This window comes from Coregonus clupeaformis, chromosome 18, assembly GCF_020615455.1.
Source record: "Coregonus clupeaformis isolate EN_2021a chromosome 18, ASM2061545v1, whole genome shotgun sequence".
Classification (NCBI taxonomy): Eukaryota; Metazoa; Chordata; class Actinopteri; order Salmoniformes; family Salmonidae; genus Coregonus; species Coregonus clupeaformis.
Genome location: NC_059209.1, coordinates 36,441,729 through 36,454,318, shown reverse-complemented (window position 1 = coordinate 36,454,318; position 12,590 = coordinate 36,441,729). Strand labels below are relative to the sequence as shown.

Below are 12,590 nucleotides of genomic sequence, written 5' to 3'. Positions count from 1 at the left end.
GCACCAATCAAGCAGCAGATATCTACCCGGGCTGGACACCTCTCCAGCGCCAGTTCGTTCCTACACTTCCAGTGGTAACTTGGCCCGTACAGCACTCTCAGTGTAGTTGTACTCTCTCAGTATTATTGTTGTTCCTGCCTCGTTTGTAACCTGTCTCTCCTTCGACCAGATCTCTCTTCTGTTCCTGCTGCCTGCCTGCCTGCCTGCCATTCCCACGCCGCTACCTGATCCTCTGTTGCCTGACATCCTCGTTATCCAGCTCTCAGGACTACTGGCTCTCCACCCCACTCAGCTCCTACCCCAGCCTGAAGCTACTTCACCCTGACTACTTCTCTCTGCCAATACACGTTGAATAAACTACATCCTAATTTTACTCTCTTTGTCCGTGTGTCCGTCTCTGCACCTGAGTCCCCCACCCAACCTAATAGAAACGAACTGGCCAAAACATGGACTCAGCAGAGATGCCACATGAAACAACGGGGGATGGCGTACAACACGCCCTCCATTCACAAGGAGTACTATTGGGACAACACGACCAACTCATCCGGACTCTATTGGATAACAACCAGCAGTTGTTGGATCAAGTATCTCATCTCACCTCTCAGGTAGCTAACCTGGTAACACTCACTACCTTTTCTCCCTCTGCTTCTCCTCCGCCTGTTCCTCCTACAGTGGCTCCAGGCTCGGCTTCCGCTCCTGCTTTCGGGAACCCCCTACAACCGCACCCGAACCTTTCACCGGGGATCTGAACAAATGCCGTGGTTTCCTGCTTCAGTGCCGCTTGGTGTTCCAACAGAAGCCCCTGTCTTTCTCCACGGAATCCTCAAAGGTACATTACGCACTGGGGTTAATGAGGGACAAAGCTTTGATGTGGGCAGAAGCGGCTTGTTCTACTCAGCAGATTACCAGCCTGTCGTTTGACGATTTTTCCTCTCAATTGAAAGTTGTGTTTGATCACCCGGACTATGCCGGAACCGCCACAAAAAGACTATTGAAGCTACGACAGGGCACGGGTAGCGTGGCTGAATACGCCATTGATTTTTGGACCTTGGCAGCCGATTCCAAGTGGAACACGAAGCTCTTCAGGGAGCGTTTGTTAACGGTCTAAGTGACACAATTAAGAATGAACTAGCTGTTCGTGATGAGCCTGCTAATCTTCATGTTCTCGTTTCCCTTGCTACACGAATAGACAACAGGCTACGGGAGAGGAGACAGGAGAGGGGCGGTCGGGTCCACACCTCTAACGGGGCTCCCTCGCTTTCTGCAGTCCAAGCTACACCACCACTCGGACACCGACCACACACCTCAGCGGATTCCTCCACGGAACTAGACAAGCCCATGCAGCTGGGCCGTGCTCGTCTGTCCCATGTCGAAAAGGAACGGCGCATACGGGCTGGTGAGTGCATGTACTGTGGGGACCGCACTCATTTCCTGGTTAACTGTCCGATTCGCCCAAAAGACCAAGCTCGCAGGTAAAAGTGGGCGTACTTGCGAGTGTTAGACCGGACTCAATGCCCACAGCACCCCGTCTAGTGATCCCAGTTACAGTCCAGTTCAGGAATCTATCTCTCCCACTAGCTGCTCTCATCGACTCTGGTGCTGAGGATAGTTTTATTGACGCTAGCCTGGTTACTCAGGCTGAGATCCCTGTTAAGCCCCTGCCTAAGCCTATAACAGTAACCGCTATTGACGGCCATCAGTTTGCCAACATCACCCACCAAACTGTCCCCGTTTCTCTCATGCTGTCCGGCAATCACAAAGAAACCATCCAGTTCAAAGTAGTCTCCTCCTCGGCCTCCCCCCTTATCCTCGGTTTTCCCTGGCTTAGCCTTCACAACCCCCATATTGATTGGCAAAACCACAAGATACACAGTTGGAGCACTCACTGCCATTCTGTTTGCCTTGGGTCGGCTATTCCGCCCTCGGTCGGCTCCCCCTGCTTCCCCAGTCAAAACCCCAGACCTCTCTTCAGTCCCGGAGGAGTACCGGGACCTGGCCGAGGTATTCAGCAAGTCCAAGGCATTTTCATTACCACCTCATAGGCCATACGATTGCGCTTATTGAGTTACTGCCTGGAGCGCCTTTGCCGTCCAGTCGGCTTTTCAATCTGTCCCGTCCTGAGAGAGAAGCTATGGGAAACCTACATAGGCGACTCCCTAACCTCTGGCATCATTCGTCCCTCATCGTCCGCTGTTGGTGCTGGGTTCTTTTTGTTGAGAAGAAGGACAAAACCTTACGGCCCTGCATTGACTACAGAGGACTTAATAACATCACAGTCAGAAATACATACCCCCTGCCTCTCATCAACTCAGCATTTGACTCCCTTCATGGTGCCACTGTGTTTACCAAACTCGATCTACGGAACGCTTACCACCTCGTTAGGATCAAGCAGGGAGACGAATGGAAGACTGGGTTTAATACCCCCTCTCGGACACTTTGAATACCTAGTCATGCCATTCGGTCTCACTAACGCCCCCAGCAGTGTTTCAGGCCATGGTGAACGATGTGTTGAGGGATTTTCTACACCGTTTTGTGTTTGTCTATTTGGATGACATTCTGATATTCTCTAAGTCACAGGATGAACACGTCTCCCACGTCCGTCTGGTTCTCCAACGCCTCCTGGAAAACAAACTGTATGTGAAGGCAGAAAAATGTGAGTTCCACCGGCAGTCCGTCCCCTTTTTGGGCTTCATCATCGAGCGGGGACAAGTGTCACCAGACCCTGACAAGATCAGAGCGGTTGTGGAGTGGCCCACACCCACGTCTCGGAAGCAGCTACAACGCTTCCTGGGTTTCGCCAACTTCTACCGCCGCTTCATCAGGGGTTTCAGCCGAGTGGTTGCCCCCCTGACCAAGCTCACCTCCCCTAAGGTGCCATTCCTGTGGACGCCTGAGGCCGAGTCAGCCGTGAGTACATTGAAGAAACTGTTCACCACCTCACCTGTTCTTATTCATCCAGACACTAGTTTGCAGTTTGTTGTGGAAGTGGACGCCTCAGATTCGGGGGTGGGGGCTGTCCTGTCACAACGTTCCCCCACGGACCAGAAGCTCCATCCGGTGGCTTTTTTCTCCAAGAGATTGACCCCTGCTGAGAAGAACTACGACGTGGGTAACCGGGAGTTGCTTGCTGTCAAGTTGGCGTTGGAGGAATGGAGGCACTGGCTAGACGGAGCAGAGCAACCCTTCATAGTCTGGACGGACCACAAGAACCTGGCTTACATCCAGTCGTCCAAGAGGCTGAACTCCCGTCAGGCCAGATGGGCTCTGTTCTTCAGCAGGTTCAAGTTTATCTTAACATATCGTCCTGGCACACGTAATGTCAAGCCTGATGCCTCTCTCGCCAGTTTACAGACACTGAAGACTCCAGCAATCCTGAACCTGTTCTGCCCGCTTCCTGTTTGGTGGCGGCCGTTCATTGGGAAATCGAGTCCCTCGTCCGATCGGCACAAGAGTTGGAACCTGGACCGGCCGATGGGCCTCCCGACCTTCTCTATGTTCCCGCAGCCGTGCGGCCGCAAGTGCTCAACTGGATCCACACCTCACGCTTCTCCTGCCACCCTGGTATGAAACGAACACTATCGCTACTCAAGAGGCACTTTTGGTGGCCATCCGCCGAGGCTGACGTCCGGGAGTACGTGGCGGCCTGTTCCATCTGTGCCCAAAATAAGGCTTCCCACAGGGCTCCTTCGGGCCTGCTGCGGCCTCTCCCTGTCCCGAGTCGGCCTTGGTCTCACGTGGGCTTGGACTTCGTCACTGGACTTCCTATGTCTGAGGGTAATGACACTATACTCACCATCGTGGACAGATTCTCTAAATCTGCCCATTTTGTTGCATTACCAAAATTACCATCTGCCAGTGAGACAGCCGACCTCTTTGTCCTACATGTATTCCGTCCCCATGGAATACCTGTGGACATAGTGTCCGATAGAGGTCCACAGTTTATTTCTCGGGTATGGAAGGAGTTTTGTTCGGCTCTGGGTGCCTCTGTCAGTCTCTCATCAGGTTTCCATCCCCAGTCCAATGGCCAGACTGAGAGGACCAACCAGGACCTGGAGGCTGCTCTACGCTGTGTGACATCCCAGAACCCGTCTACCTGGGCCAAACATCTCCCGTGGGTCGAATATGCCCACAATTCCCTCACCTCATCTGCCACGGGCCTCTCACCATTTGAGGCGGCTTTGGGGTACCAACCGCCATTGTTCCCGTCTCAGGAAAGGGAGTTAGCCGTTCCGTCAGTTCAGGATAACCTTCGTCGCTGCCGCAAGGTGTGGGTGGACACCCGTGAGGCCCTTCTACGGACAGCAGAGAGGAATAAGAGGGTGGCGGACAGGCACAGGGTAGTCGCTCCACAGTTCCAGCCTGGTCAGCGTGTCTGGCTCTCCTCCAGCAACATTCCCCTGCGCACTGACTCCCGTAAGCTGTCGCCCGATATTTGGGTCCTTTTGAGGTCGAATCCATCATCAACCCTTCGGCTGTTCGGTTGAAGCTTCCCCAGGCCATGAGAGTCCATCCTACATTTCACGTGTCCCAGCTGAAGATGGTCTCCTCCAGTCCTTTGTGTCCGCGGCGGATCCCCCTCCGCTTCCGCGCATTATTGACGACCATCCAGCCTACACGGTTCGGAGACTGCTGGACGTCCGGAGGCGTGGTAGAGGGTTTCAGTACCTGGTGGACTGGGAGGGATACGGTCCCGAGGAGAGGTCCTGGATTCCTAGACGTTTTATTCTGGATCCGCAGCTAGTGAATGACTTCCATAGGGACCACCCTGACAAGCCGGGTGGGTCGCCGGGTGGCGCCCCGTTGAGGGGGTACTGTTGCGGTCCGGCTCTGTTGGTCCTGTTCCTGTTGGTGTTCGTTTCCCTTTTCTCCCCTGTGTGTGTTGTTTGTGTCTGTCTCCCCCTGCTGTGCAGTCAGAGGTTCTTGGTCAGCGGGCGTGGCCATTCTATCACCAGAGCAGTTACATCGCTGCAGCTCATTGGCACCAATCAAGCAGCAGATATCTACCCGGGCTGGACACCTCTCCAGCGCCAGTTCGTTCCTACACTTCCAGTGGTAACTTGGCCCGTACAGCACTCTCAGTGTAGTTGTACTCTCTCAGTATTATTGTTGTTCCTGCCTCGTTTGTAACCCTGTCTCTCCTTCGACCAGATCTCTTCTGTTCCTGCTGCCTGCCTGCCTGCCTGCCATTCCCACGCCGCTACCTGATCCTCTGTTGCCTGACATCCTCGTTATCCAGCTCTCAGGACTACTGGCTCTCCACCCCACTCAGCTCCTACCCCAGCCTGAAGCTACTTCACCCTGACTACTTCTCTCTGCCAATACACGTTGAATAAACTACATCCTAATTTTACTCTCTTTGTCCGTGTGTCCGTCTCTGCACCTGAGTCCCCCACCCAACCTAATAAAGGAAGTATGTTGGAGGCATGATATGATCCAAGCTGTCTGAGCAGCACAGAAGTGGAACTTGCATTGCATGTCCAATCCTCCCTGATATTCTGTTGAATGAGAGACAACTACACTATACATTTTCCTGAGAACTCAAAATATTAAGCTCATTTGCACATACATTCTGGCTATGCATGTTTGTTACCTGACCTGGGTTAAAATACTGGACATGTCTATTTGTTATTTCAATAGTTATTTCCTGTATATTTGAGTATTTTCAAATAATGTGGCCCCAATCAACTACTTCAATTTGAAATATTTGAAAGTATTTTCAAATAATTTCCTTAAGTAGGCTACTATTTGAAAGCATTTTCAAATACTAATTTCCAAATACATTGACCTGGGTTAAATGCATAGGACTGTATTTAAATCAGTGTATTTTTATATTTTCAAATACATGCCAAGGCTTTTCAAGTGTATTTCCAAATACATACCAATATTCAACTACTTGTCTTTACAAATAAAAAAAGATCTGATACAGTAATTGGAAAAAATTGTATCTGAACCCATATCTGATTGTTACCTGTAATAAAGGATCCTATTTCAGGGAGTTGGTAACAGCTCCACAGTAGCAGTACATAATAATACAAATACCAACCATAAACAAATCCACTACTGTGTTTGTGTTAGAAGAGTCTGCATCCTGGATAAAAGGACAAGGTCCAATGTATCAATATGGTATATTTATAACCTTGATTTATTAACCCAATCAATAAGAGGAACGTGTTGTTAGTAGCCTACTGTAGAATAGCTGACTTGGTGGCAAGCAGATTACATTTACATTTACATTTTAGTCATTTAGCAGACGCTCTTATCCAGAGCGACTTACAGGAGCAATTAGGGTTAAGTGCCTTGCTCAAGGGCACATTTACGTCATTTAGCAGACGCTCTTATCCAGAGCGACTACAAATTGGTGCATTCACCCTTTAGCCAGTGGGATAACCACTTTACAATTATACTTTTTATTTTTATTTATTTTTTGGGGGGGGTAGAATGATTACTTTATCCTATCCCAGGTGTTCCTTAAAGATTCTGTGGAAAGGGTCTCATGTCCAGGAAAAGAGGTTGTGTGTCTTTTTGAATAAGGACCAAATGAAAGTGAAACTCAAAGTGAATACAGACTTAGTTCCCTCCTTATTGAAGGAATGTAGTTTCAGTTCTGGACTTTCCTTTCACCTCTTACATCTGGTTGGCTTAAATGGGATGGTAGGGAAATGGTTTGATTTCAAGGAAAGCAGTGGTGTCCTTGTGTGTCTAACAGCCAGCAGGGCTGTGTGGCAGAGGGACAAGTACACGTGGAAATAGAGGGAAAACAGCCTGAGGAATCTGAGGAGAGTAGTTTCACTTCTTAAAGGTCTACCTCACAGACTTCTACCTTCTCACTGATGTCTTCAATCTGGTGCATTAAATCAACTACATAAAACATATTTCACATGATCCCTGACCAACAACAAGTTAGTAAATAAAGTAGTAGAGTAGGACACTACCAAACTGTAGTAGAGTAGGACACTACCAAACTGTAGTAGAGTAGGACACTACCAAACTGTAGTAGAGTAGGACACTACCAAACTGTAGTAGAGTAGGACACTACCAAACTCTAGTAGAGTAGGACACTACCAAACTGTAGTAGAGTAGGACACTACCAAACTGTAGTAGAGTAGGACACTACCAAACTGTAGTAGAGTAGGACACTACCAAACTCTAGTAGAGTAGGACACTACCAAACTGTAGTAGAGTAGGACACTACCAAACTACCTCAAGGTTATTCATTAACTCACATTTCCTTTCAAGGATCTGATACTGTTCAGATGAACTTTTTTCCAGACTAAAGAACCAACCAAACATGAAAGTTAATTTAGGAAACGTTGTTTTAATACAGGGTTCAACACCAACAAACAAACCACACAATACTGGAAGAAGGATGGCGGTACAGTGATAAAACACTATCAGAGGTTTAAAGGTTTAAAATACATCAAGTGGTTTCAGTTAAGAGATGATGACATTAAAGTATATAAAGCTGTGGTTTTAAACAGGAAGTGGTAACAATGAAGTCCAGAGAATGACACAACTGTCTGTGTGTGTGTGTACGTTTGTGTGTGTGTGTGTACGTGTGTGTGCGGTGTGTGTGTGTGTGTGCGTGTGTGTGTACAAGATAAACAGTGAAAGGATGGTTAGATACCTAGTCAATAAAAAACGTTTTTGCTTTTAAATTCATTTCTGAATTTCTCTTTGTGAGTAAGGCTTTCTCCTTTACTCCTGGTTACAATAATAGTCTAATCATCTAGACATACAGGCTATGCAATTACCAATAGGCAGGTTTCCATTGGCCCAGGTTTATTTGATAAAAGCAACGTCGCCAAATGAATCTTTGTAATGGAAATGATCTACAATATTTGTATCCGTTCAACAGCGGAGGATTTTTATTTAACTTTTTTTATTGCGACAAATGATGATGGAACCAGTGTTGAAGGTATGCAGGGCACGTGATGTCATCACGTAACTATAAAGCATTTCATTCTAATGCCTAATGCTTGCTAAATACATTTGTCTAAGCTATTTTTAAAAATGTTTCTTTCAAGAATGTCTGAATTGCTTCGCCTTGCTTTCTGATTGGCTGGCAAGTTTTACCATCAAATTATGTCAGATCTACAGGAGTGCAAGTTTCACCATGGCACGGACCGTGGCAATACATTGGCACATGAGATTGTATTAGAATATGGCAAATATTAGTACACTGAAATTCCAATTCCAATTCTCTTCAATGCTTATCAATGAGGAAAATGTGGAATTGGAATCTGCTACAATAATAATAATAATAATAATAATAATAATAATAATGCTACATATGCCCTCCTAGGCCCACCCATGACTGCACCCCTGCCCAGTCATGTAAAATCCATAGATTAGTGCCTAATGAATGTATTTCAATTGACTGATTTCCTTATATGAACTGTAACTCAGTAAAATCGTTGAAATTGTTGTATGTTGTGTTTATATTTTAGTTTGGTATTGAGTATTATGTGCACGGTCTTACATATCTACTGTTTCTTGTCTGTGCTTGTTATAATGCTTGGAAAATGTGATGGTTTGATTGATTGATAGGTGTGTGTGTGTGTGTGTGCGTGTGTGCGTGTGTGTGTGCGTGTGTGCGTGTGTGCGTGTGTGTGTTCGTGTGTGCATGTGTGAGTGCGTGCGTGCGTGCATTTTGTGGCTCAGTTGGTAGAGTATGGAGCCTGCAACGCCAGGGTTGTGGGTTCGATTCCCACGGGTGACCAGTATGAAAATGTATGCATTCACTACTGTAAGTCGCTCAAAAAATGTCAAAATGTGTGTGCGTGTGTAGAGCTGTGTGTTTCTCACCTCTCTCTCTGCTTGTGTGGGTCCATCAGAGGTCTGACATCTTGTCCCCGTCTGACCAGCATGCTCTGGGAGACTCCCAGCCACGTGAAGCCATTCCCCCTGCAGCAACACCACCAAAACTTAGAATTGTTTAATTATTATACAAAATTATTAATTCTTGCAACCAATAGAATGTTATATATATATATATATATATATATATATATATATATATATATATATATATATATATATATATATATAGGGGGATACAACCATTCCAGCTCTGCAGATTTTGCTGCGAAGAGACATAATCATTAAATCATTTGTTTTGGTACTGTCCATATGTAGCTTGTTTTTGGTTGCAGGCTCAGGAATGGCTGAAGAATTGCAACATTTACCTGGAGCTAACTCTGCAAATAGCACTGCTGGGTGATTTGAAAAGTCATAGTCAATCGATCAATAATATTTTAATAATTTTAGCAAAAAATATATATATTTAACTTACAATCTGTAGAAACTATGAGAATAGAAAGGTACAGAACCTTTGTGAAACAGCGCAGTTAAAAAAAAAAGTGTGTATATATATATATACTGTATATACAGTGGCTTGCGAAAGTATTCACCCCCCTAGGCATTTTTCCTATTTTGGTGCCTTACAACCTGGAATTAACCTTGATTTTTTGGGGGGTTTGTATCATTTGATTTACACAACATGCCTACCACTTTGAAGATGCTAAATATTTTTTCTTGTGAAACAAACAATAAATAAGACAAAAAAACTGAAAACTTGAGCGTGCATAACTAAGTAAATACTTTGTAGAGCCACCTTTTGCAGCAATTACAGCTGCAAGTCTCTTGGGATATGTCCCTATAAGCTTGGCACATCTAGCCTCTGGGATTTTTGCCCATTCTTCAAGGCAAAACTGCTCCAGCTCCTTCAAGTTCGATGGGTTCCGCTGGTGTACAGCAATCTTTAAGTCATACCACAGATTCTCAATTGGATTGAGGTCTGGGCTTTGACTAAGCCATTCCAAGACATTTAAATATTTCCCCTTAAACCACTTGAGTGTTGCTTTAGCAGTATGTTTAGGGTCATTGTCCTGCTGGAAGGTGAAGCTCTGTCCCAGTCTCAAATCTCTGGAAGACTGAAACAGGTTTCCCTAAAACATTTCCCTGTCTTTAGCACCATCCATCATTCCTTCAATTCTGACCAGTTTCCCAGTCCCTACAGATGAAAAACATCCCCACAGCATGATGCTGCCACCACCATGCTTCACTGTGGGGATGGTGTTCTCGGGGTGATGAGAGGTGTTGGGTTTGCGCCAGACATAGCGTTTTCCTTGATGGCCAAAAAGCTCAATTTTAGTCTCATCTGACCAGAGTACCTTCTTCTATATGTTTGGGGAGTCTCCCACATGCCTTTTGGCGAACACCAAACGTGTTTGCTTATTTTTTGCTTTAAGCAATGGCTTTTTTTTGGCCACTCTTCCGTAAAACCCAGCTCTGTGGAGTGTACGGCTTAAAGTGGTCCTATGGACAGATACTCCAATCTTCGCTGTGGAGCTTTGCAGCTCCTTCAAGGTTATCTTTGGTCTCTTTGTTGCCGCTATGATTAATGCCCTCCTTGCCTGGTCCGTGAGTTTTGGTGGGCGGCCCTCTCTTGGCAGGTTTGTTGTGGTGCCATTTTCTTTCAATTATTTTTATAATGGATTAAATCGTGCTCCGTGGGATGTTCAAAGTTTCAGATATTGTTTTATAACCCAACCCTGATCTGTACTTCTCCACAACTTTGTCCCTGACCTGTTTGGAGAGCTCCTGGTCTTCATGGTGCCACTTGCTTGGTGTTGCCCCTTGCTTAGTGGTGTTGCAGACTCTGGGGCCTTTCAGAACATGTGTATATATTCTGAGATCATGTGACAGATAATGTGACACTTAGATTGCACACAGGTGGACTTTATTTAACTAATTATGTGACTTTTGAAGGTAATTGGTTGCACCAGATCTTATTTATGGGCTTCATAGCAAAGGGAGTGAATACATATGCACGCACCACTGTTCCGTTATTCAAGTGCAAGTGCGGGTTCAGGTAGTTTTTCTTTGGGGGGGTGCTTCAAGGTGAGGAGGAGGATTATTTAAGATATTGTTTGAAGAGGTAGGGTTTCAGATGTTGACGGAAGATGGGCAGGGACTCTGCTGCCCTAGCTTCAGGGGGCAGCTGGTTCCACCATTGGGGTGCCAGGACAGAGAAGAGCTTGGACTGGGCTGAACCTGAGCTTCCCTCCCGTAGGGTTGGGAGGGCCAAGAGACCTGAGATGGCAGAACGGAGTGCTCGGGTTGGGGTGTAGGGTTTGAGCATAGCCTGAAGGTAGGGAGGGGCAGTTCCTCTTGCTGTTCCGTAGGTAAGCGCCATGGTGTTATAGTGGATGCGAGCTTCGACTGGAAGCCAGTGGTGTATAGAGAGGAGAGGAGATGGTCCATAACCGAGCCCTGGGGGACACCAGCAGTGAGAGTATGTGGTGCAGACACAGATCCTCTCCACGTCACCTGGTAGGAGCGGCCTGCCAGGTAGGATGCAATCCAAGAGTGTGCAGAGCCTGAGACGCCCAGCCCTGAGAGGGTGGAGAGGAGGATCTGATAGTTCACGGTGTTGAAGGCAGCGGATAGATCTAGGAGGATGAGAACAGAGGAGAGAGTCAGCTTTGGCAGTGCGGAGAGCCTCCGTGACACAGAGTAGAGCAGTCTCGGTTGAGTGACCCGTCTTGAAGCATGACTGGTTAGGGTCAAGAAGATGGTTCTGAGAGAGATAGAGTTGGTCAGAGACGGAACGCTCAAGTGTTTTGAAAAGAAAAGAAAGGTATACAGGTCTGTCGTTTTTGACGTCAGATGAGTCGAGTGTTTGGTTTATTGAGATGGGGAGCGACTCGGGCCATTTTGAAGTCAGAGGGGATGCAGCTCAGGGTCAGGGATGAGTTGATGAGGGAAGGGAGGAATGGGAGAAAGTCTCCAGAGATGGTCTGGAGAAGGGAGGAGGGGATGGGGTCGAGTGGGCAGGTTGTAGGGTGGCCAGACCTCACTAGTCACAAGATGTCATCTGGCGAGAGAGGGAGAAAGAGGTCAAGGCGTAGGGTAGTTCTGTGTGAGTGAGACCAGTGGATTCAATAGGCTGAGTGACTGAGTAGCGGATGTCGTCAACCTTCTTTTCAAAGTGGTTGACAAAGTCGTCCACAGAGAGGGAGGAGGGAGGGAGGGGGGGGGAGGGGGGGGTGGAGGATTAAGGAGGGAGGAGAAGGTGGAAAGGAGTTTCCTAGGGTTAGAGGCAGAATCTTGAAATTTAGAGTGGTAGAAAGTGGCTTTAGCAGCAGATACCGAGGAAGAGAAGGTGGAGAGGAGGGAGTGAAAGGATGATAGGTCCTCCGGAAGTTTACATTTCCTCCATTTTCACTCAGCTGCCCACAGCCCTGTTCTGTAAGCTCGCAATGAGTCACTCAACCAGGGAGCAGGCGGGGAGTGCCGAGCCAGCTGGGAGGAAAGGGGACAGAGTGAGTCATATGATACAGAAAGGGAGGATAATAGGGTCAAACAATCAGGACACAGGAGGGAAAAGGATTTAGTAGAAGGGAGAGATGACAGGATAGAAGAGGAGAGAGTAGTGGGAGAGAGAGCGAAGACTGCGACAGCTCATGACCATCTGGGTAGGGGGCTGAGTGGCTAGGGGTTGGAGGAAAGCGAGACAGAAAAGGAAACAAAGTATTGATGAGAGACCTGGAGGGAGGTTGCAGTGAGATTAGTAGGCAAACAGCCTC

The 12,590-nt window shown here is 47.2% G+C and overlaps 1 long non-coding RNA gene across 1 annotated transcript; it reads left to right on the top strand.

Annotated features, from left to right (window-relative positions):
- Window positions 1-4,964: 4,964 nt before the first annotated feature.
- LOC121587302 lies at window positions 4,965-5,350 on the top strand. Its single transcript, XR_006004041.2, has 2 exons — window positions 4,965-5,052; window positions 5,149-5,350. It is a non-coding gene; the product is annotated as an uncharacterized LOC121587302 (long non-coding RNA).
- The last annotated feature ends 7,240 nt before the right edge of the window (window positions 5,351-12,590 follow it).